Raw genomic sequence first — 26,239 nt, 5'->3', positions numbered from 1 at the left:
TTTTTTTTTTTCCCCTTAGAGCACTGTATCCCTTGTCACAAGAAGTTCCAGCATATTAAATGTTTAACTTGGAAACATTATGAGAAAGTGGGGAGATATATGCATGAACTTTCCATTCAGTAAAAAATGGCCATTGAATTGAATTCTTTGTGAGTTTAAAGTCTGATGTATTTTGAGGTTAGTGAATAAATGTTTATTTTCTGAATACCATACTTTGCTTGCTAAGTATACTTGGTAATATTTATCTTAAATATTTTTTCTAAATTTTTCCATAAAAATAACATCCAAAATTCCATGGCTAACAAAACTCTTGGAACAGGTGTGCCCACACTTTGAAGAATGTCAAGGGAAATAATGGGGGGGGAGGGGGAAAGAAGTAATGAAGGAAGAATAGCACTACTAAATCTCAAACTAGATTATAAAACACTCATCATTTAAACTCTTTTGTGTTCATTTAAAGAATGGAAAGTAGAATAGTGGAACTGACTAAGTATGAATCAGGAAATTTTGAATTTAATGATAGCCTTGTGTTCAGTAATCTCAGTAATACACATTTCTTGGGAAATTCCTTTCCAGGCAACAAAAACTAATTGGTCAACCAGAAAGTAGTTTGGCAGACAAGAGGTTTAAATTGGTATCTTGGGTCATATACCAGAATAAGTTTGAAATGTCTATGCAACCTAAATATAAAAATCCAGATCATAAAAAAGAGGAAAATCAGAGTTGCCTTTCTCAATTTTAACATGATAGATAGTAAGATACTACTTTTTACCTTCTTTATAAATTATTTTTTTAAAAATTGAGTTCTACGTTTTCTTCCTCCAGCTCCTCACATCCATTGAGAAAGCAAGCAATATATCAATTATGCACGTGAAGTAAAGTAAAACATTAGAAAGAGGATTCTTAACAAAGGATAGAACAGATCATAAAAAATTAAATAGATAATATTGGTTATATGAAATTGAAAGCTTTTCACATGAACAAAATCAATGCAACTGTGATAAAAAGGAAAAATGTCAACTGGAAAATATCTGCATCAACTATTTCAGAAAAAGTTCTGATATCTAAGATGCAGGGAATTCATATAAATGTCTAAAAATAAATCTTCAATTAATAAGTACCCAAATTATATGGAATTAATTCTCAAAAAATATGAACTACTAACAATCCTATAAATATCTTTGCTAGTTATAACCCATATTTCTCCTCCTTTTCATAGCTACCCTCTTTGAGAAAGGCATCTATACATTGCTTCTGCTTCATTTCTTCTCAGATGCTTTAAACCTACTTTAGGCTGATTTCTGATCTCTTCTTTCAACCAAATTTTCATTCTCCAATGTTATCAGTGAACTCTTAATGACCAAATATAATGACTTTTTCTCATTTGTCTTCCTTTTTGACCTCTCTGAAACTTTTGATGTGATATATCACTCTCTTTTGGAAACTTTCTTCTCTAGACTTTCATTATTCTTCCCACTCTTAGTTTCATTCCTGTATCTCTAGCCATTCCTTCCCAATCTCCTTTACTGAGTCTTTTTCCAAATCATGTTCTTTAAGTTTGGGTGTTCCTCCAGAATTTTTCCCAGGTAGACTCTTCTTCCTCCATCCTAACTCACTTAGTGATCTCATCAGATCATATTAATTCAAGTATCATCTCTATGCATATAATTCTCAGATCGATATATCCATCCCTTCACTCTCGCCTAATCTATAGCCTCACATTACCAATTGCCTGTTAGATATCTTGAGCTGAATAAGTACCTAAATCTCAAGAAATCCTAAAGGGAACTCATTATCTTTCCCTCAAAACTGTTCTCTCTTTCAAAGTTAACAGTTAATATTGAGGATATCATCATCTTCCCAATGTATGTGTTATACATGACTTGTCATACTTTCTCTTTCCACATATCTATTCTGTTGCCAAGTCCTGAGGTTTTTACTTTCATCACATCTCTTGTATGTGTCCTGTTCTCTCCATTGTTACAGTCACTATCTTAATGGAAGCATTCAATATCTCACCCCTGAACTATTACAAGAGCCTTCTGGTTAATGTTCCTGCCTCAATTTCCTCCTCACTCTCTCCTATTCTCCACTTATTTATCAAAGGGATTTTCCTAAAGTGAACCTTTGACCATATCACCCTTGCTAAATAAATTCCATTGGCTCATGATCAGATAAAGAAATCCTCTGTTTGGATATTAAATCCATAACTTGAGACTATCTTACCTTTCAGTCTTTATTCCACCTCCTGATCTCAGGTACACTATAAATCATTGACACTGGTTCACTTACTGTTCCTTGAACTGGACACTCTTATCTCCTGACCCTTCCATTGCCCCCTCCCCTTCCCCCTTTACCTGCAACATTCTCTTTCTTTTGGATTCCTAGACTACCATCAAGACTTGTCAAATCCTACCTTTTCAAGAGGTATTTAGCAGTTCCCTTTACTTTTTCATTTCACTTTCCTCATACTGATAGTACTTTCCCTCTGAGATGATACTCCTTCTACACTGGACACATTTTGTATTCCATTTTTGTTTTCATGTCATCTTTCTTATCAGAATCTGAGTCCCTTGAGGGGAAAAACATGCTTTTACCTTCATTTGTATCCCTGGCATTTAGTACCATGCTTGGAACATAGTGAGCAATTAGCAAATGACTATTGTTATTGATATAAGAGTTATTACAAATCACTAATAACAAGATAAATGCCAATTAAAATAACCCCAAGCTTTTACTTCATTACAAAGCTGGCAATATTAAAATACAGAAGCATTAATTTTGGGGTATTTTATGTGTGTATGTATGTATATACATTTGGTAGTGATGTGAACTATTCCTACCATTTAGGAAAATAGCTTAGCTTTACATGATAAAAATAATGAAAATATATATTCCCTTGGGCTTGATGATACATCTCTTAGGCATATACTCTAAGAAGGTAAATGACAGAAGGAAAGATCATATATACCAATTTATTTAGAACAGCACTTTTTGTTTTAGCAAAATACTGGTAATAAAGCAGGTACTGACTGATTGGGGAATAACTGAAAAATCATAGTATATTAATAAAATGAAATATTTCATTCTAAGAAGTGAAGAGTAAAGGGGGAAAGTACTTAGAGCAATATAAGCAGTTTTAGGAAAATAATTCCTATATTAGTACTATAATAGATCTGGATGCATTTGAGTTTGTTGGTATAAATGTGTTTCAATTTTACATATCTGATCATATCTAATCAATTTTTCTATTTTTGTCAAAACCAGCATTAAATAATTGTAACGATTACTATTATATAATCTATAGGTCTGGGAATGCTATTATCCCCTTATTCCTGCCTTTCCTCCTTTTACTTTCCTTGACATTTCTAAGTCAATAATTCTCAAAAGGTGTGTTACACAATACAAGTGCCATGAGTTTTGTCAGCTTAGAAATACAGTATGCTACAATTATCCGTAAGAGATGCTTTACTCTGAGCAAAAAAATGTTTCAGAAGTACTCTTTGAGACCTTTTGTTTCCTCCCAATTAATTCTGTGATTATTTTGCATAGCAATATGAAGTAATGCTTTGATAGTTGAATTGGTATAATTTTATATTTGCAAATTAATTTAGGCAGCATTATTTTTTATATTATAGTGGCATGGTTGAACCATGACCAATGAATGCCCCTCTAATTATATAAGGAACATTAAAATTACCTCAATTATTGTGTTATTCAATATGACTTTTGGAAATAGTTTTTCCTTTAGGGATTTACATGCTATGCCACTTTGTACAAAGTTAATAATGGTATTGTATTACTGTATTCTTGAAGGCTATTCCAAAGGGATGCAACTTGTGGCAGGCCTTACAAAACTGGTAAATGTTGATAATCAACTGGCAACAAATTTCATGTTTGTTACCTAATGCAACATGGCTATTTTTAGAGAAGTTCATCAACTTGTCAACTAATGGGTATTGAGTTTTGTTTAGTGCTAGCAACTTTTTAAAGCCATGTTCTAAATTGTAGAAGGGCTGTCAGATAGCATAGGATCATAGCTGTAGAACTAGAGTAGGGTTCCAGACCTTGAGAACCTTTCTAATCCTGTCAGAGATGGAATATGAAATGTGAAATGCCGAAAAATACAAAAGGATAGTCAGGGCAGCTACAGGTCATAAGAGAAAAGAAGTTCATGAGAGGCTTGTCTGGGCAAAGACTTCATAAAGGAGCATTGATTTGAGCTAAATCTGGAAGAATGGGTAGTGTTTGAATGAAGAATGGAGAGAGGACAATCGAGGTGCAGAGAACATGAATCAAAATGTGGCTGTTAGAATATTAGGAGGCATATTAAGAGAAGAACGAGGGATTTCTGATCAATAAATCAACTGTGATAAACTATCTGATATACACTAGAATGCTCCTAGCATCAATCTCTATTTGACCAAGATGGCAAAGATCATGATGTAATTTTCAGGAAGAGGTGTATAGATATTCCTTTAATAGATAGAGTGGGCCACAACTGTCTACTGTTCTTTATACAGAGACAGACTCATAATTAGAGCTGTGAGATCACTCAGTGTTGACAGTATATGAAGACACATTAGGAGCAACATGTCGTTAAAAATACTATTCTGTTCTCTATTTTCAGGGGGTTGATTGGATATATTCTCTAGAATACAGCTGTCAAAATTGGAAGAGAGTCATATAGTCTAACAAAGTATAAAACTGAAGGTGTAATTGGAAGACTCTCTTCTACTTCTGCTATTTTCTTGTACTTTTAGGGATGGAGCAATGCTAACAAAAATCACTTTCAGTTTTGTGTATGATTGTCTAAATGCCAGGTCCTAGAATCTTTACTTCTGTCTTAGTTATTCTTTCCTATTTATCTTTCCCTGAATCTGATAGTTTGTGGGTGCTCATACCATATCTATAGCATTTGATAAATAGTACTGGGGAATTCAGCCAGGTGGTATGGAGCTTAATTGAATGTTATTCTGTCTGCTGCCTGGAATTGTTTCTTTAAAGAAGTATGCTTGCATTGGTAATTCTGGCATTAGTACAAATACAGATCCGTTAGGGAAAAAACAAACAAGTAACTTTTAAAAATACAGATATCATATGCATGTAAAATGCCTATGATGTATTAGTGATTAATAAGACACACTTCAGATATGTATGAAAATATTGTGGATAAGACAATGCTGGGCTTGTTATCAGGAAAAACTTGATTCAAATCTCACTTCTGGCACAAACTCATTGCGTGGTAATATGGAAGCCACTAAAACTCTAAGTATCTCTTTTTAACTCTCTAAGACTAAAATTTCAAATGAACTGTGGTATTGCAGGTGTTGAAGGAATGTTCACACTAGAATTTACCTATACCATTGAAAGCACATGTCTGGAACAAAACAACCAGAACATGGGATTAAATTTTGTCAAATGTATAGATTATATGGTGAGAATACATTAACCTGAAACATTCCTGTAACAGAAATAGAAGTATGTCAATAAATAAAAGATTTATGATTTCATCAGAATAGGGAACTACCGTTGTGGAGGTTCCCAGCATTGACCTAAATTGCAACCCATCTATGACTCAGAACATGTCTTAATATCTCAATTTAACATTAATCTCTTTTCCCCATAGTTTTAAGAAGACAAATACACACACACACACAAACACACACACACAAACACACACACACATACACACACACACATATATATATATATATATATATATATATATGACTTAATTCAACAAAGTCATTAAAAAACTCACTACTGTTTTTGGTTTTGATTATCCTTGCCCCATAGATTCCCACATTTCCCATATGATGCTGAACCAATTTCAAAACATGGATTAATCACAGTCTCATTCATTTTGAACTTGTTTGACTACCAGGCTTTTTGGTAAATTGTTTGTCATATGCACTGTGCATCATTTGTTACACAGAATGATTTCAACAAATAGCAATCCTCTTGAAAACCTTTGCTGCTTTCTGAAGTTATTAAAATGATAAACTTCAAAAGCAAGTCACATCCATTGCTACAGTTCATATTATCTATTGCTTTCTTTTTTTTCATCCATAGAGGCAATGAAATTGTCCGAAGAAAATTGCTTCTTCCCTACCTTGATTTTATTTTTATTGCATTTACTTCATCACAATTGAGTTTGGCATATCATTGACAGTTGAGCCTTACTTCAAAAAAACCAAAAGTAAATGTTTGAATATATTTTACTGCTGATTAACTGCTTCGTGGTATAACATTTGATTTGTTTTTCTCCCGAACATTCAGGTTAAAGAAGGAAGATTTTATGGTTGCTATGGAATTGAAAGTATTTTTCATAAGATTGTTCACTATTTTCTCAAATTAAAACTGACTTTATGACTCTATATTACTTAAAAGATTATATTATGAGACATACTTATCTTGTGGTAAAGTTCCTTCCATTTAGATGCATATTCCTATGCATACTTCTTAGTATTTATTAAATAAGCTAAAATCTCATTGAGGTTATCTAGTGGGTGAGTTGTTAGTATGAGTAAACTTATTAATTCAAGATTAATATTTATTTATATATATTCCAAATGTTAAGGAATCCTTTAATATTAATATAAGAAACAGAATATATGTTCCTAGGGATTGCTTGTTCAGTTAATGAGAAGGGCAGTTACTGGCCTCAGCTCATTCTACTTTGCATTTGTTGCCCTGCCTGGTTTCAATTCCAAGTTATAAGATGCCTCTTCACTACCACCTTTTTTAATTGTACTTGTCAGTTTCTTAATTATTTCTATTATAGGTTTCTTAGTGCTCCAAAACTGGTCTTCTCAGTGTTCCTCCCTCCCCACCACCAAACCACAATTTTAGCATTGGAAGGGATCTCAAAATTTATCCAGGCTATACCGGTCCATATCTGAAAAGGATCCTCTCTAGTACATCTTTACTTAAATAAGACTTCAAGGAACAGGAAACAAATACCACTTTAGATATCAACTTTTGGATATAATCAATCAAAAATATTCTTTTCTGGGGCAGCTAGGTGGCGCAGTGGATAGAGCACCGCCCCTGGAATCAGGAATACCTGAGTTCAAATCTGGCCTCAGACACTTAACACTTACTAGCTGCGTGACCCTGGGCAAGTCACTTAACCCCAATTGCCTCACTAAAAAAAATATATATATATATATATATATATTCTTTTCTTCATCTTTGCAAAATCAAAGAGTTTTAGGCTTGAAAGAAATTTCATTGGTCATCTATTGGTTCTTATTCCTAAAAAGAAATCATTCCAGTAACATACATAAGGAGCTATACAGCATGTTTTTGAAAACTTCCCATGAGAGAGAACTCATTAGCTCCCAAGGAAGCACATTGTTTTATTTTATTTTATTCTTTTTGGATAGCTAAAATCATTAGCAATTTGTTGCTTCCTTCTTTCCTAAGATCATGCATAAATTTGGCTCTTTGCAACTTCCATCCGTTGCTACTGGTTTTGCTCTCCTGGTCCAAATAGTCTTAATACTTTTCCAAGTGGTAACCCTTGAACTTTAAATACTTAAAGAAAACTATCATGTATCCCCTGAATCTTCTCTCTTCAAATCTAAACATTTCCATTTCCTTCAACCAATCCTCATAGGACATGGCCCTGATTGCTTTTCTCTGCTTACCTTTAGCTTATTATCTCCTAATCTACAGTGCCCAGAACTGAATATTCTACACATATTGTAGATGTGATCAGTATAGAACATACTACTGAGGAATTCTTACATCATTATTCGTAGAAACTATGCTTCTCTTAATTCAGACCCAAATAGCTTTTTCTCCCAGGCACTTTGTACTGAAGAAGACAAGTAAAAACTTTTTTTTTTTTTTACAAGTACAAAAAGTACAAATAAGCACTTTTTTTTTTCAGGGAAACAAATTTCTTTCTAACTGTGCCTCCTCAGTCTTATAGTTGTAAACTTGTCTTTTTGGACAGAAATGCATCTTTACATTTATCTCTAATGTATTCATCTGGCAGGATCAGCCTAATCTTCTAGCTGCATATGTTTCAAAATTCATTAAAATATAATTGTGTCATATTTAATAAAATTAACAGAAATACAATAAAATTAGGTAATGTCAACATGTGCTTTTCCCATCTCATATGCTACCTGGAGAGGTTCTTATATATAGGTTAGTGGCCTCTGTTTATATTTTGATTTTGACATCACTGCTCTAAGCCTGCCAAGATCATTTTTAAAAATCCTGACTGTCATCTATTATATTACTATCTCTCTAAGCTTTGAGAAATCTGAAAATCTAGTAAACATGCACAGCCTTTATCGAATTAATTGAAAAAAATGTTAAACAGCACATACAGCACTAAACACAGATCCCTGGAGCAATCTACTGGATATTTTCAGTCAAAGTGACATTGATTCATGAATAACTACATTTTGAGTGCAGACATTAACAACTTTTGCATCCTTCTAACTGTATGCATCCCATATTTGTCAATCTTCCATGACAATAGCATGAAATGCTTTATAATATACTTTAGAAAAGTCTAGGTAAACTTTATCAACAGTATTCTGATGCAGTTCATGCATGCTATTAATTTTTTTCATTACATGCCTTCTTTGTTTTAATTTATTTTTTTATTTAGAATTTTCCCCAAGTCACATGTCAAATAAACCACATTTTTTCACATTGATTTTGTAAAACTTTGTGTTCCACATTTTCTTCTTCCTTCCCTTCCTCCTCAATCCTCCCTAAGAAATCAAGCAATTCAATATAAGTCATACATGTGCAGTCAGGCAAAACATTTTCACATTAGTCAGATTGTGAAAAAAAATAGACAACTTTAGAAAGAGGAACTAACACATAAAATTAAACTTCAATCTCTATTCAGATACCATCAATTCTTTCTCTGTTAATGTTTTTCATTTTTCTTATGTCTTTCTGATAGCATCCTGCTCATCATTTCTTTCACAGTTACTATTGCTAACTGTATTACCATCCATCCTATTCCCTTCTTTTGATATTTACTCTATTCTCTATCTTCTTTCACCCTATTCCTCCTCCAAAGTGTTTTGCTTTTTACTGCCTGCTCCCCCAATCTCCCCTCCCTTCCTATCCCTCCCCCACTTATCCCCTTCTCCTCCCACTTTTCCTCAGGGCAAAATATATTACTATACTCACTTGAGTGTGTATGTTATTCCCTCTTTGAGCCAATTCTGATGAGAGTAAGCCTTACTCACTCCCCTGTTCCTTTTCCTTCTTCCCCTCTACTCCATGAGCTTTTTCTTGTTTCTTTTACATTACATGACTTCTTGATGATACAATGCTAGTTATTTTTTAATCAATGCATCCTTTTCTAGATTTTCACAAATTCATTCAAAAATTGGGTCAGGAATTGAACTCAAGCTCATTAGACTCAGTTTGTACTTCATTATCTTCTTTTAAAATATGGAGACCTTTGTCTTTTTGCTTTCTTATCAGACCTCTCCCATCTCCATAGCCACAAACAGTAGCTCAGCAATCATACTGGCTCTTTCATTAACTGAAGAGGTAGTTCATCTGGGCCATGTTAAAATCCATCAAGGACATATAAGTGATGTACCATTTCTGTATTTATTTAAGGTATAAAATGCATGGTAGCCATTTTTGTTCTGTTCTTCCCAGAAAAATGATTATTCTCTTTGGCAGAGGAAAGAGAAGCAGAATGAAAATCAAGCACCTTCGGCTTTTTCTTGTCATTAATCTTTGTCCCATTTACACAAGCAATGATCCTATCCCTTCTTTGATCCTCCTCTGTAATGATACTGGCCTCTTTAGACAACTCTCCTTTTTTTCTCTGGAACTGTTTCCTTTTGTGCCTTCTGAATTTTATTTTTTGAGAATTCTCTCCTCTTTATTTCATATCCTGGCATGATCCCTGTAGAATTTATTCCAAGGGGCATTACGGGTAATTTCCCTGAACTCTTTGAAATATATTTTCCCCAAATCTAGAGTACACATTCAACCATCTCTGGCTTTTCCTTTATTTCTCTTTTGTAAACTCCAGAAATGTGTGGTCACTTCCTCTTCTACCCTAATCACATGAGGTTCACATCATGTCAACCTCTAAAACCAGTTTCTCCCTGTTTATGAGACTGAAAACAGCAAAATTTCCACTTCTTGGTTCATTTGTATTAGAAGAATGAAACTATCTTATAGGCAAGGCAAGAAATTTTAGCGGCTCTACTTTTGGCAGATAATGCACTAAAGAGCCAGTCTAGATAACTGAAATTCTCTGTCACTAATATAGCATGCCACTACACTAGCCTTGTTTCTCATTTCTCAAAGTCTTCATTGATTTCTTCTTTTTGTCCAAAAGGTCTTTGGAGTATTCCAATTACAAAACCACTACTTTTTGTACCTCTCTTTTTCTTTATCTGTAAATTTTCTAACATAATACCCATCTTGCTTGAGTATATATTCTTAGTATACAATACTAACTTTCTCCCTCTCTTCCCATTTTATCCAACATTTGCTTTTTAAAATAATAAACATTTTGATCCATAGTTTTGGGTTCCAATTTTTATCTGTCTTTCCCTCCATCCCCCCCCCCGAGGCAGAAAACAATCAGATATGGGTTATACATGTATGATTATGTAAAACATTACCATATTTGTCATTTTGTACAAGAAAACATCATTAAAACAAAAAAAAAATGAAGGAAGGTGAAAAATAGCTTGCTTCAGTCTGTTCCACCAATATCAGTTCTTTCTTTGGAGGTGGATAGTATGTTTCATCAATAGTCCTTTGGGATTGTCTTGGATCATTGTACTATTGAGAATAGTCAAGTCATTCACAGTTCTTCATCAAAAAATACTGCTGTCTCTGTGCACAATGTTCTCTTGGTTCTGCTCACTTGACAATACGTCATTTCATAGCTGTCCTTCCAGGCCTTTCTGAAGTCATCCTACTTGTCATTTCTTATAGCACAATAATATTCCATCACCATCATATACCACAGTTTGTTTAGCCATTCCCCAATTGATAGGCATTCCTTTGATTTCCAATTCTTAGCCACCACAAAAAGAGCTGCCATAAATATATATTTTTTTTACAAATAGGTTTTTTTCTCTTTTGGGGGACGTCTTTGGGATATAAACCTAGCAGTGATATTGATGGATCAAAGGGTATGCACAGTACTCTAGCTCTGTGGGCATAGTTCCAAATTGCTCTCCAGAATGGTTGCATCTTTTCATAACTCCACCAAAAGTGGATTAGTATCTCAGCTTTCCCACATCCCCTCCAACATCCAAAATTTCCATTTTTGTTGTATTTGACACTCTGATAGATGTGAGGTGACATGTCAGAGTCCAACATTTGCTTTTGAAAAGTCCTTCCAATCCTGAGTTTTATCCCAGTAAGTCTCAGTGATACTTCGTTCAGGACAAATTTGACTCCTTGCCTTTGTAAGTATTTGCCTGGATGACCTCTGTGGTCCCTTCAGCTCTCGATTCATATTCCTTTGCTGATATGATATGAATCAAAAGTCAATGTAGGCCACAATCTTCTACAAAGATTGCTTGTTCCCTAGCTCATCTAGGTGATCTTTCCTGAAGTTTCCACAACACTTTAGTGTAGATTCTCTCAAAATTTATTATTTTTTTATTATCTACACTCCTGATCTTTTCTTTTACTATAGATAAATCTGATCCTTTTGAAATTTATTAAACCCTATGCCATCATAAAATAATTCTAAAATCCCATCTAGTCATGTCAAATTTATATTTCATTTGATGTATGATATTAAGTACCATAATTTTAAAGAATACCTATATATATTTTTCTATGCGCTTCCTGTCATTTTTCTTTTTTAAGGATCATATTGTGAAGTAACTGGAAGCTCTGTGAAGGAAATCTGTCACTTAATTGGTAACCAGGGTTGATTTTATGCATTTTTGGTTAGGAGCATGTCTCCTTTCCTTGCCTCTCCATCTGCATCTCTATCAAGGTTGTACCCTCCTCAAAGAGGATAAACTTCCTTTATGGGAAGTGTTCTTTGTAAGCTATATGAGTGAGTTCCTCTACTCAAACAAATTCCCGAGTAGTCTATTGAGGTCTCTTAAAATAGAAGCTAATATTTTATTATGTAATGTATTGACTTTCTACAAACTTACTCTTCTGCATAGCTAGGATCCTGAATTCTGGGTGTCAGGTGAGAAGATGGATGAGTCACCTAAAAGTACATTTATTGAATTTTGTTTTCCTACATTAATTTCCTCTCTAGGGAAAAATTCTGCTTCCCTCTTGCATGGATGTTAGAAGCCTGGCTGGTCTAGTATGTCAGCACCTCTCATGGTAGTAAGTGGTTAAATGTGAAAAATTTTAATCTACTCCCCCTACCCCAAATCCCACCCAATCTATTATATTTTTTTTGATTTTTTTCAGTCCTCTTATCCCAGAAAAGATTTAATTAGTTTTGTGTTGCTCTTACTATCCTGAGAATTTCTTTGGATTTCACTTAGGGATATCATAGAAAGGAAATTTATATTTAAAACAAAAGACCAAAAATCCTTCCTACTTGCTCCCCACCTAACTTGCTTCCTATTTTGACAGAGGATTGTAACTCTAGAAGTGGGAAGAAATTTGAATTCTTGTCTTAATCTCGAGAATTATGTATGCCAAATTCATTTTTTCAAACACAGAAGAAAATTTAACCTAATAAATCAATATCCATTTTAGAAGATAAAAATATGTATTTTTGCATCATGATTCAATTTTATTTGTAGTTTGTGCCTGAGAGGAAATGGTTCTTAATCATAATATATCTTAATATGTTACTTTTAAATAATTATAAAATAATACAACATATTTCTTAGCAAGCTTCTGTAATAATTCAAAATGCTATATATTTATATAATATTCTATTATAATACTTTTAGAGTACTAATTGAATCATTGGCTGGAATTACTGATATTAACTTCTGCAACCAAATTTTAATAAATATGTTATAAAACTAAAGTATTAATTGAAGATATTTGAGCATTTTCTAGGATTTGGTGTAAATATAAACCATATAAATTAATTTCTGATAGATAGATGATAGACAGGTAGATAATACATACATATATATACACAATATACTAGGCTATTACTATTTTATTAGCTTTGTCTTTGGACTATTATAAATATTGATGAGTCTTTTCCCCATAATATTTGGGTTACATTAGAAATGAACGTATGTTGCTCCTTTATGGATGCAGTTTCAGCAGATGTCTTTTATGGATAATTTGATGAGTTACATTAACTGTAAAAAACATATATGGAAGAGACCATAGCTATTGATACAATGGAGTATTGGTCTTCAGTGCCCTTCCATTAAAGAACTCGTGTTTTACACATTTTCAGTCATTAAACATAAAATTGAAATTTGGTAAGGAATATGTGGAAATTGATTATATTCCCATTCAGGGCCAGAACAATTAATAAACAAATGATTTCCAGATGTCAAATAGCAATAAAACAAAGAAAATCTTCTATGTGTTGTTTTCAGTGTAATATATATATGTGTGTGTGTGTGTGTGTATGTGTATATATATATATATATATATATATATGATTACAAGGAATATTTTCCATAGTTATAGAACATGTATGGACTTTGTAGTTTTAATTCCATCTGCACTCAAAGATGGTTAAAAACTTAAAAATAGTATTTCGTTCCCTTAATACTCACAGAATCATTTCACTAAATTTACTCCAAAAATGTAAGAAAGGAAAATCATAGAATTTTAGAATTCATTTAAAGTCCCTCTTAATTAGGTATAAGGTGTCCTCAGCAGGCAATCTAATATTGTGGAGCCCCTTGCTATTTTTTCTTTTTGCACATTTTATGTAAGGATATATGGGAGAAAATTAATCTTGTACATAAAAGCATTAGAGAATAGTTTGTAATCTTCCTCAAACACTAATCTGCTTTATTGTTTTTATATACTGAGCTTCCCTACTAGGTTTTTCCTTTCTGGGGACTCATTGCTCTGCGTTATTGTTCCCATAGAGCTTCTAGAGCCACAGGAGTGATAATAGCTATCTTTTTCAAGTTCTAACTTTATTTTTTTTCTCAAACAACACCAAGGACCATGAATTATAGTCATTCCAGCCCTAGTTATATACTTATTAAATGTTTTTGGAACCAGTAGCATTTGGATCTACAAAATATTGGGTCTGTATTTCAACAATTGGTGTCCAAAACAAAGACAAAAATTATTTTTCTTTGTCATACATATATGAGAGTGCCCCTTTTAGATGTGTATAGCTTTGCTGGTGGAAAGAGGCAGAAACAAGGACAGTTATGAAAGAAACAGTGAAAAATTCAGACCCTCAGAAAGAAATTACTTACTTTGAGCAAAGATGACATGTCCTGTCTCCCAACATATAATTTTTTTTGTGATTAACAGGTGGACTTTTAATTTAATAGCTGGGAAAAACTTCGTTATGAGAATTTTCTGATAGCTATGGGACAAATGCTTAGTTGTGGTGTGGATGACAGAAATGTGAATTTTTGTTTATTACCAAGAGATAGAGATGAGTTTTCTCACTAAACTGATCTTCCTTTGAACTAGAAGTCTCACTGACTTTAAGTCCCAAAAATGAGCTCACATCTGAGAGATGATCTCAGAAAGAGATTTGTTATCACGATCAGGTCTCAGAAGAAACAGCAGTGTTTGTACTGTCCTGTGCTGCTTGGAAGAGAGGAGGAATGGTATTCAAGAGCCTAGATGAGGGAGTAAATAAAGAGCTTTCCAGGTCACAGGCTAAAATTTTTTGCTTTTTCTAAAATAATTTTGTAGTACCTCAGTAGACCAGAAGAGTTGTGGTTGTAGTAGAGCATTCAGTGGAGAAACAATACTGTCCATGGAAAAATTATTTCAGAGTCTGTTTCCATGAAAAACAAAGAACATCAAAGCCAATAGTCCAGAGTTATTAGTTGTTCCAGTCCTATATGTTAACAATTTCATGTGCCTTCCTGCTATATTTCTGTAAGTTTGTACCCACTCTCCCCCAAGAGATACTGCATGCATCAATGAGACAGTTTGAGGTGGGATGCTATGTTACTATTATTCTTGCTTTTGATTCTATTTAATAAATGTTTCTGATTAATAATCATTGTTTCTAATTGTTAATGGGCTTCATCTTAACTAATTGGTAAAATGGGAAGGGCACCAAAGGGTTCTCTCAGCTTACACTGTAGAGTCATAAGAGTATATGACTACCCACCAGGGGTACCACTAAAGCCTTGACAGCTAGTTTTCTCAATAGACACCATATCTGGGATCCCTTGTTTTGATATCCTATGTGTAGAAGTTCCATGAGCAAACCAAGTGGGGTGGGGTTGGATGCCACACCCATACTGTGAATATAAGGTGATTTATAAATACTTTTACAAGTAAATTCTCCCAATGACCTTCCATGATGGTTCACTCTGCATTCCTTCATGCCACATATATTTCGTGTCAGAGGAGTAAATAAAGCTCATCTTTAGGTAATAGGATATTTGGTGTGGGTGATTCTGGATGATTCTTTTGAATGATTCTGCTTTTTAAGTTTCTAAATCCATATTAATATCTAACTTGGTTTTGTTTTGGGGTATTTTTTTGTGTTTTTTGGGGAGGTGGTTCTTTTTTTTTTTGGAGTATTTCAAATTCTCATCCTGGTAAGGGACTTGAGAAGTCATTTAGTCCAACTTTACTCCCTCAGGAATACCTTTGACAGTAGAGACACGGTAATACGTGCTGCCTTTCCTAAATGACAAATAGCTTTCTCAAGGAAGGCTGAGTCACAGTTTAACTTTATTCTGCTCTGATCATCCCACATCTGGAATGTGTGTTTAGTTCAGAGAATCACTTTAAGAAGCATGATTATAAGTGAATTTAGTATTCCAAGGAGGTACTACCAGAATGGCAAAGTATGAGAATTTTGTGTCATGTAAAGAATGGTTGAAGGAAATGGACATAGTTTTTAGCCTTTCGAAGAGAAGATTAAGGGAATATAATAAAAAATGAGACTTGCTTTAAAGTACTTGAAAGACTACCAAAGGTCAGATTTGTTCTGTTTGGAATCATAAGTCAGGACTAGTAGCAGTGCAAAAAAAAAATCCAAAGAAGTCAATTTAGTCTTGATTAGTACATTCTTACTGAGTGGAGATCTTTAAGTAAAGGCCAAACAATGAATTATCTGTTTATTGTAGTAGATTCCTTTTTGAGTACCATGTAGACCAGATGACCATTGAGGCCTCTGCCAACTTTGAAATTCTGTGAATCTATTTTGAAAGCTCATCTCTTTGCTTTTTTCCCCATAGGAACTGTGGCCCAGACAGAAATTTCTCATCTTGTACTTGTGTACTTGACTTGTTGAGCCCAAGTTTGGTCTTTACATTGATTTCTATTAAATTGAATCCTATTAGATTTAGCCTACTCTTATAGCTTGCCAAGATATTTCTACTTCTAATACTTTCATGCAATATATCTGCTGTTTTTTTCAGATTCATGTTAATTCCAAATTCAATTAGGATAAGCATCTCATCTATTCTTCTATGTAATCCATTGCTCAAACATTGAAAAGAAAAGAGCCAAATTCAGAGACCTAAAGCCTTTTACTTCTAGTTTGACATTAATCTGTGAAACATCACTCTTTGAGTATGATCTCTTATTTTCTTTTTCTATCCTTTGCTATTTTTTTTTTGCAGGGCAATGAGGCTTAAGTGACTTGCCCAGGGTCACACAGCTAGTAAGTGTCAAGTATCTCAGGTCAGATTTGAACTCAGGTCCTCCTGAATTCAGGGTCAGTGCTTTATCCACCTACCTGTGCCCTTTGAGTATCCACCTACCTGTGCCACCTACCTGTCCCCTTTGAGTATGATCTTTAATAAATTCTATGATCATTAGAAAATATTATCTCTTAACTTATAGTGATATTGTGTAAGATTCTTTTTTGTTAAAGTTATTGCTGAAATCCAAATTTGATATTGTTACAACATTGACAACAAGAAAAGAATGAGTTTATTCTGGCATGACTACTTTTTTTAATCCCATGTTGGCTTGTAGTGATTACTGATTGTTTTTATAAATGTACTGTAAACATCTTTTAAATAAACAGTTCAATGGTAATCGACTGGGACAACCATTTTGGAAAACAATTTGGAATCATGCCAGAAAGTTACCAAAATGTTCTCTTTTGGCCCAGAGATCCCTTTGCAGGGCATATAGCCTAAGCAAGTCAAATGCAGGGGAAAAATTCTACATGTATATGAAATTATTCCCACTAGCTTTTTTATTGTTCAAGAAAAAATCTAGATACAAAATAGAGGGTTGAAATAGATAGCCTCTGAGGTTCTTTCCAATTCCAGGTATATGATTCTCCGAATGGAAAATAGCTGAAAAAATGTGTCATGCAAATATAAAAGATTATTATTATACCATCAAAAATGTATGAATAATGCAGAGAAGCATATAAAGACGTATGAACTTATATTGACTGATGCATCCAGAAACTGAAGAACAGTACACAGAATGACTACAATATGTCAAAGAAAAGAACACCAGAGCAAAATCAAACTCTAAATAATTGCAGGGGTCAAGTTTGATTTGGGAAAGTTGGGGAAATATACTTTTCTTCTTTCCTTAAAGATATAGGGGATTAATGATGCATATATGATCAGATATTGTGGGGACCAATTTTTAATTGGGGAGTGTTAGCTAAGCGGGCTCGCCACAATATTGGGGCAAGGAAGGAGACTGGCAGCCTGTTTCAAAACAGAACAGGATTTATTTAGCAAGAAAAAACTTAAAACACACACACACACACAAACAGGTTCAGTAGGATCAAGGGAAAGGAAATAAAATGGGGAAAAGGGAAATTATACAACCTTAATAACACTACCACCTAGGAATCAGCTGAGAACACACAGCAGCATCCTGTCGCCTTCCAGCTTCAAGTTAGAATGGAGAATCTCCTCCCTTCTTCCCAGCAGACCCCAGACAGCCCCCAACCAATTGGCTGGCTGCTCTGACAGTCACATGACTGCCTTCACTAGGCATCCAATCATTATAATTTTGCCAGGCCCATGTAGGTGTCCGCAAGTGGTGATGATGTGAGGTGCCAGCACCATGGCGACGGCTACAACCAGTGGGTAGAGCACTGTGCTGTTTGCAGAGCCCCAGAGGCCAGTATGTGTGCTGAGGTTGTTTTTTTTTTTTAAATTCTAGCCAAAAGATGGGGTCATAAAAATCTCAAATAACAATTAATTCTTTACAATATGGTTTCTTCTAATAGTTGACTTTGCTTAAGTTTTCTTTATATTGAAAGAGAAGCCTTTTTGGGGAGAGGGGAAAGGAAAAGAAAGTATCTCCAGAAATGAATATGATATTTTAAAATTATTGATATAAATAAAAAGAAATCAATAATTTGAAAAATTCATATGAATTCAAAAATTTTTGTAGGAAATAGAACCAATTTTCTTTTTCTATATGTTGGAGATTTTTCATTTCCTTTAAAAATTGATGTCATTTGATCCTCTCCAGTCTTGCAGGATCATTTCATGAGTTTTAATAACCATTGTCTCAACAGGCTTATGTTCCAATTCTTTACATTCCCACAACTGAATTATATCACAAAGAAATTGAAGCAATATTGTGGTGGCAGTGCATTATATTTCTCCTGACTAGATGGACAAATTGGTCATTCTTGATATATAATGCTATTCAGATGTCTAATATATCTAATCACTTCTTCTGAATGAGATATACTTTTTCATTGCACTAGATATAGAACACATCAGCAAATGTTAACAAGACTAAAGCACTTTATATATAGTAAAAGCTATTTTTTTGCCCTTTGAACAGTGGTCCTGACAATCTCAGTTGACTGAGAACTGACCAAAGCTGTGCTGGTCTCCATTCCCAGGCCAATGAATTGCTTGTGGCTGAGCAGACTTTGTTGGTTCTAGGCTCTGATTATTTTATAGATCTCCCAAACTTTCCTCTTCCAGAGATTCCCAATCATTCTTTTTTTTTTTTTTGTGAGGCGATTGGGGTTAAGTGACTTGCCCAGAATCACACAGCTAGTAAGTGTCAAGGGTCTGAGGCCGGATTTGAACTCAGGTACTCCTGAATCCAGGGCCGGTGCTTTATCCACTGTGCCATCTAGCTGCCCCCCAATCATTCTTTATGTATTTTTGCTTGTTATGTAAAACAACTTACTTTGTGAAACTATGAAATACTTAACCCTCCCAAAAGTAATCTTGTAACTCTTTCTGTTTTGGTTCTTCTTATAAACTCTGTCCCAAGTTCCCTTTTTTGGGTGCTCTAGGGTTTGCTGAGTGCTACCATGAATTGCAATTCTTCTGCCCCAATCAAAGACCATAATTTTGTTATTTTGATAGTTTTATTTAATTTTCAGATTGACAATCCTCACAAAAATGCTTTCTACAAATGCTTCCTGTTATTGAAATTCAAAAGTCAAATGCTCGAAACAATAGCCTAGCCCCCTCCCTCCAATTCCTACCAAGTCTGTATAATTTTCCCTTAAAAGATATTAAAACTGTGTTTAAGATTGGATTGGCTTAGAAAAATAAGGTTCACACCATCACTGACTTAAGTTTTTGGTCACCATGGGCAAGTCACTTAACCTTTTTGCCTCAGTTTCCTCATCTGTAAAGTGAGTTGGAGAACGAAATGGCAAACCACTCCAGTATCTCTGCCAAGATAACCCCAAGTGGGGTCATGAAGTGTTGGACACAACTGGAATGACTAAACAACAAAGTCTTAATAAGATGGTATATAGAAAATACCAAAACAAAACAAAACAAAACAAAAACAGACCCCAAACCTAATTGGTCTGTCCACCTAGGAACCCTTTTTTAGCAATAGACAATATGATATATGGTGGGCTGAATCTCACGGAAAAACATACTCTTTTACTTGAGAAAGAAAGGAGGAGGAGTGAATTTAATGAAAACTAAATATCATGTACTATCAACATTTTCTAGCTTAAAATGAACATACAAATTCATTGAGATGATATATAAAACAAGAAAATAATTTCTATGAATAAGCCTAAAAATATGAGATCCATAATATAGCCCTTTTACTTTCTCACTTAGTAGGGAGATCAACCATTGCGTTGTACACATCAATTAGCTCTGTAAGACAAAAATCACAGAATTCCTGCAGATTTCACCTTTCGTACTTCTTGAATTCTGCTGCCACAGCTACTACCACCTCATATCTTTGCTATAAGAAAATATTTATATTATGCCTTTAAGTTTTATGAAACACTTTCCTCACAGAATCTGAATGGAATGGATACTACATACTATTTATACACATTTTGTAGATGAAGAACCATTCCCAAAAATATTAAGTGATTTGTCTATATTCATTGTGTCAAAGCTGAAACTGGGACACTAGACTTCCAACCATAAGGCCATTGGTATTTCCAATTAAAGCACATTTTCTATTCAAAATACCTCATTACACCTTTCTAGTTCACCAAGGAATTAACATATATTATTGCATTATTCCACATTCGTGAAAATTTAAATTTTCTATAGCACTTGTTACTCACATTCTCATTTAACTTTTACATGGAATTCACTTATATACCTATTTACTGTTTTTTTTTTCTATTGTATTTTTTTAATGAGTCACCTAGGTTCCACAATTGATACAATGTTGTACCTTAAGTCAGAAAGACCTGAATTCAAATTAGCCCTTGAATACCCAGCAAGTCAGCCTCTCTTTGTCTCAGTTTCCTTATGTAAAATGAGGATAAGGGCAACTAAATGGCACAGTAGGCAAAGCACTGGCCCTGGATTCAGGAAGATCTGAGTTCAAATCTGGCCTCAGACACTTGACACTTACTAGCTGTGTGACCCTGGGCACGTCACTTAACCCTCATTGCCCTGCCAAAAAATTACACCACATAAAATGAGGATAATAATAGTATATGCATTCCAAGGTTGTCTTTAGGTTAAGATAATATTTATATAAAGTTCTTTATAAACTTTAAAATATAATATAAATTCCAGCTCTATCATCATCTAATTTTCACACATTTCTCACCATTTTCTTTGTTTTCTCTTTTTATTGTAGATGCAATATTTTGGTCTTGCCTTCTTGTTGTTAACTCTCTTCTGTATGGGTTAACATAGTACTATTACGAACAACCCAATTAAGACTAAGGTTATGGGGGAAGGAAGGGAGGGAGTGAGAAAAATCTGAAACTCAAAATCTTACAAAAATGAATGTTGAAAACTATATTAACATGCAATTCAAAAAAATAAAATACATTTAAGATGACAAAAATATATACTTTCTAATATAAAAATTTTTTTAAAAGACTGTTAGATACTGTATCCACTAAGATGATATTTGTATACAGGTCTCATTGCTATGCATGTGTGTGTTTCATTTAGCTTATGTTAAGAAATGACATAAAATAGCAAGAGATATTTTGTTCTCTGTAAAATATAGAGGAGAATTAGCTTTTACAACACTCCCCCACTCCACGAGCCATGCCTTACAGTTTCTAAACTGAACTGGATTTCCAATGAATCAGAATTGCTTAAATGTATTTATTTAAAATAGATTGGAAAGGTACTAGAGCAAATGTGAAATTCACATTAGGTGATGAGTTTTTGACAAAGAGACTTGAATACCAAAATGCTGTTAATACTACTTGTAATCCATTTTACCATGGAAACCACTACATTGTATATTCCTCTATACCTGGGAGCATGATTGCTAGGGAAAGAAGATAGGAAAGAACATTGTTCCTAGTTATCAACATTATCCATAATGAAACGTAATTGAAGAATGATTAGAGCCTATTTTCCTTTCCTTATTAGCATGAAATCACCCTAAATATCACCTTCCTTTTTCCTCTACAAATTTCATGTATGTATGTATATATGTATGTATATTTAACATGAAGCCACTTATAGTGTCATCAGAATTAAAGACAGAAATTACAGGTCAAAAGGAGTTGAATACTTACAGCATGATGAGTAATTAATTATACAGTTAATTTAGAAATTGTTGGTACATAAAATAATTTCAGAATCACCTTGCAGGCACTCTGGGCCAGAAATTTAAAATAAAAAAAAAGTTCATTGTGTGTATCAAAGGCAGGAAGCCTGCTTAAGATTCAGTGGGGCCACTTGAGGATCATGCTGAAGGGGAAAACCAAACCAAACCAAACCAAACCAAAAACATACCAATGGGCTGAAAAGGTGTCAAAAACTTTGACTAGATTCTTATGTTAAAGGCTACTGTGTAGGTGGGTTGATTTTTGTTGTTGTTGTTTGTTTTTTAATTGAGAGCATCCACTGTTGGGAAGGATGTTAGTGGAATGAAAGCTTGTTTAGAGACAAGAAACAGAGGGCAAGAATAAACAAACATTTCTCTGAGATCCTATGGAGATTTCTGTTTAGCTTGAATTAGAGCTAGATGCTATACAAGGTCTGGAAGAAATACCTAGTTAACCCATATAACATAGGGACAAAATGGTTAAAAACCCAAATAGCTCTTGTCTTCAAGTTGCTTACATTCTCTTGGGTGAATATAACTCATGGATACAAAAGTAAACAGAGAATAATTTCTTTAGCACAGAACAGTTGGGATCAGTGAAGGCTTTAAGTAGCTTATTACCTGAGTTGATCCCCCTTGGGGGAATAGAAGGCCTTTGGATACAGAGATTGATTTTTTCTTTCTATAATTCTTCCTGTGCCTTGAATAAAGTTGTTAGTTCTGCGTCATGCATATATAGTTGTTAATAAAGAAATATTTATTCAATGGAATCCAAAGAAGACCTACAGCCTTCTAAAAGACAGTGGTGAGAGGGAATATAATTCCATTTTAGAGAACAGCCTGTGCACAGGCAAATAACATGAAGCTTTCCTAGGTAATTAAATATTCAGTTTATAGGGGTAAACTATAGGTTATCAGGAGACTGTGGGAGCAGGCACAGAATTTTTTGATAAATCATACTTTAAAGGACTTGTAACCAAATCAATGTGGATACTCCATCCATTGGTACAAATCACAAGTCACACTGTCAATTCTCCAAGGTGGATTCACTTGATGTAGTGGAGACATTTCTCTTTAGATGTCTTCTAGTCCAGCATCCGCCACCAACCCCCCCACCCCCCCCAAAAAAAGAAAAGAAAAAAAAAGAAATCTTTCATCATCCTTGATAGGACAACTATTTGATCTTTTAGAAATTTTCAGATATAGACCTCCTGACTTTCCAAATAAGACTGTCCAATTTTGGGAGGTAGTGGAAGCAATAAGTATACTTTTTAGTGCTTTACTATATTGAATCAAAATCTGCCACCTTCTAACTTCCACCCACTGGTCTTTGTTATCTCATCTGGAAGAAGTTTTTTGTTTTATTAAGAATGAAACAAGGGGGGGCAGCTAGATGGCGCAGTGGTTAAAGCTCTGGCCCTGGATTCAGGAGTACCTGAGTTCAAATCCAGCCTCAGACACTTAACACTTACTAGCTGTGTGACCCTGGGCAAGTCACTTAACCCCCATTGCCCCGCAAAAAAAACCAAACCAAACCAAACCAAACAAAAAAAAGAATGAAACAAGAGACATTCCATTAGAATATGAACTCCTTGAGGGCAGGCAGACTTTTGTATTTCTCTTCATATACCTTTCGCCTAGCAATGTTTGACCATCATCTATGACCCTTGAATCAGACTCAGTTGTACAAAATCTTGTTAAATTTTCTTTGTCCACTTTTGGTAATTGCAGTTTAAGAATGTGATTGAGCTAAGAATATTCCAGAGAATGGCACTGTTATTTAAAGAGGTTTTGTGGTATAGTGAAAAACAGACAATTTAAATTAGGAAATCCTATGTTAATATCCTGATTCTAGAACTTAATAGTTGTGTGATGAGAGGCAAGTCACTTAAGCCCTCTGAGTTCTGTTTGCCTTTGTTTTGTAAACTGTAAGCGAGGGATGATAATAGCACCCAGCTCATTGGATTGTTGTGAGTATCAAATTAGCTAATATATGTAAAACACTTTACATAGTACATGCCCCATAGGAGGGACTTAATACATGCTTCTCACTCCTATCCCACCCTTCCCATTTTCTCCATCTGTGGTATATAAGAGCATTACTGAATGAGAGGCAGCTGTGGTGTAGCAAATAGAGAATGAGCTTAAATCAAGGAAGACCTAGGTTCAAGTCCTGCAAATGATACATAATGGCTAAATGACTATCTCTTTATGACTCTAAGTTGTAGAACTAGTGCCAGTCTTCATTAGTGGCCAGGTTCTTCACCAGGAATTCTGTGCAGGGAAGAAATACCAAATCTAGTTAAAAAGTCTCACCACGATGACCACCATGACCACCACCCATTGTACTTACCTTACAGAGCTATGAAGTTCAAATGAAATGATGTATATTAAGTGCTTTGCAAACTTTGAAATGCTTGATAAAATCAGCTACAATTCTTATTGACCTTGCCAAGGAGATGGAGGTCACATTTCAAAAAAAATTGCGGAGTATAGAACTGCAAAGGGCAATCAGACCTTTTATGTCTTAATTTTGATACTATTCATATTAATATACATTCACACATAAAATGTGTGATATCTATGGTGATTTCATGATAATAAGGAAAGATCAATATCAGTCCAATTGAGCCTTACATTGAATTCATTTGGCTTATTTTATTGCCTCACGAATTCCCAAAAATGTAGGCACTATATATTTCAATCTACGTATTTCAAGTGATCCCCCCTTTCTCCAGCATGTATTCTAGGTCAATAATCTCTGTGCTTGCCAAATTCTTTACTGATACACCCACAGTAAATGATCTATCTGCTTGATATATACATACATACATATACATATATGTATGTATGTATATATATATAATTTATTTTAATATTGAAATTGGAAAATATTACTAGGTTGAAAACAAGAAGGAATAAGATAGCAAAATGAGATATAGTAGCTGTAAGATGTGTGTGTTCATCACTTTCAAAGCAAATTTCATGTATTTATATTTGAATATGAGAAGGTATAGCAGGGTTGTCGATAGAGAGCTGAACTCAGGGGTAGGAAAGCCTGGGTTCAAGTCTCACCTGTGACACATACTAGCTTTGTAATTGATTGTTGCTGAGATGCATAGTCTCTCAGTGCCCCAGTCAATGAGATAAGACTATAAGTTGTAGAACAGTTCCTTATTTGTGTTGGTGACAGATATTTCCTCACCCAGAAGTTTCTTAAACTAATATAATCACAGGTTCTATACCTTCCTCCCACCTCCAAATTGTGTGCATACACACAGTATATATGATTTCCTCAATTATCTTGTAGAATCTCAATATTTATGTTATAAATATTTTCTTTATGTAAAATATGTTAATAATTATTTCCTTCTCACAATCACCAATTAAGTGTTCTTTTTAGAGATGTTAGCTTGTTTGCATAACATTTATATTGTATTTTAAAATTTCATATTGTATTTGTAAAGGTAAAACAGCAATAAGAAATGGGAAAATATATGGGGAAATCAAAGCAAGTCAAGAAAGATTTTATGTAGATAGAAGAGTTTTCCTTTACAGTAACTCAGATAAAAGTTGGAATGCAGTCATATGATTAAACAACCACTTTTAATTTGGTGAAATCAGAGATAGCTTTTTAAATGATTCATAGAATATCTAGAAAATGTAGCATATTACAAAATCTTACTTTAAAAAGCATCAACAAAAATAACTTTTAAATGGAAATGAACAAAGAAAACATTTCTGAATATTGTTTTTCCTTATGTAGTTGTTCTACATTGCTGAAGAATCATGTGTGGCACTTAAAATTTCATGTCAAAATTTGAAAATTTTAGAATAACTGAAACAAGGCATATTGTCAATAGTTATGGTGGGGTTTTTTCTGTTTTTTTCTTTTTTTTTTAATTTTTTTAGCAGGGCAATGAGGGTTAAGTGACTTGCCCAGGGTCACACAGCTACTGTCAAGTTTCTAAGGCCAGACATGAACTCAAGTCCTCCTGAATCCAGGGCCAGTGCTTTATCCACCTAGATGACCCATTCTTTTTTCTTTTGGAGGCTATATTACATACTCTGATATTGAAGTGTTAGTCAATTGTGGTTTCCTGTTGTTTCTGAAATCCTTATTTGATAATTAAAAGAGATGAAATCCTTGAAGACAGGAACTGTATTTGCCTTTTTTTCCCAGATT

At 34.1% G+C, this 26,239-nt stretch overlaps 1 protein-coding gene across 3 annotated transcripts in view; it reads left to right on the top strand.

Moving 5' to 3' along the window:
- Window positions 1-26,239, top strand: part of KCNT2 (potassium sodium-activated channel subfamily T member 2) — a 545,987-nt gene that overhangs the window by 141,031 nt on the left and 378,717 nt on the right. The gene's annotated exons all lie outside the window — the stretch shown is intronic.

The sequence above is a fragment of the Dromiciops gliroides genome, chromosome 4, assembly GCF_019393635.1.
Source record: "Dromiciops gliroides isolate mDroGli1 chromosome 4, mDroGli1.pri, whole genome shotgun sequence".
In the NCBI taxonomy this organism is placed as follows: Eukaryota; Metazoa; Chordata; class Mammalia; order Microbiotheria; family Microbiotheriidae; genus Dromiciops; species Dromiciops gliroides.
The sequence above is the reverse complement of the archived record's forward strand: the minus strand, read 5'-3'. Positions and strand labels throughout refer to the sequence as shown.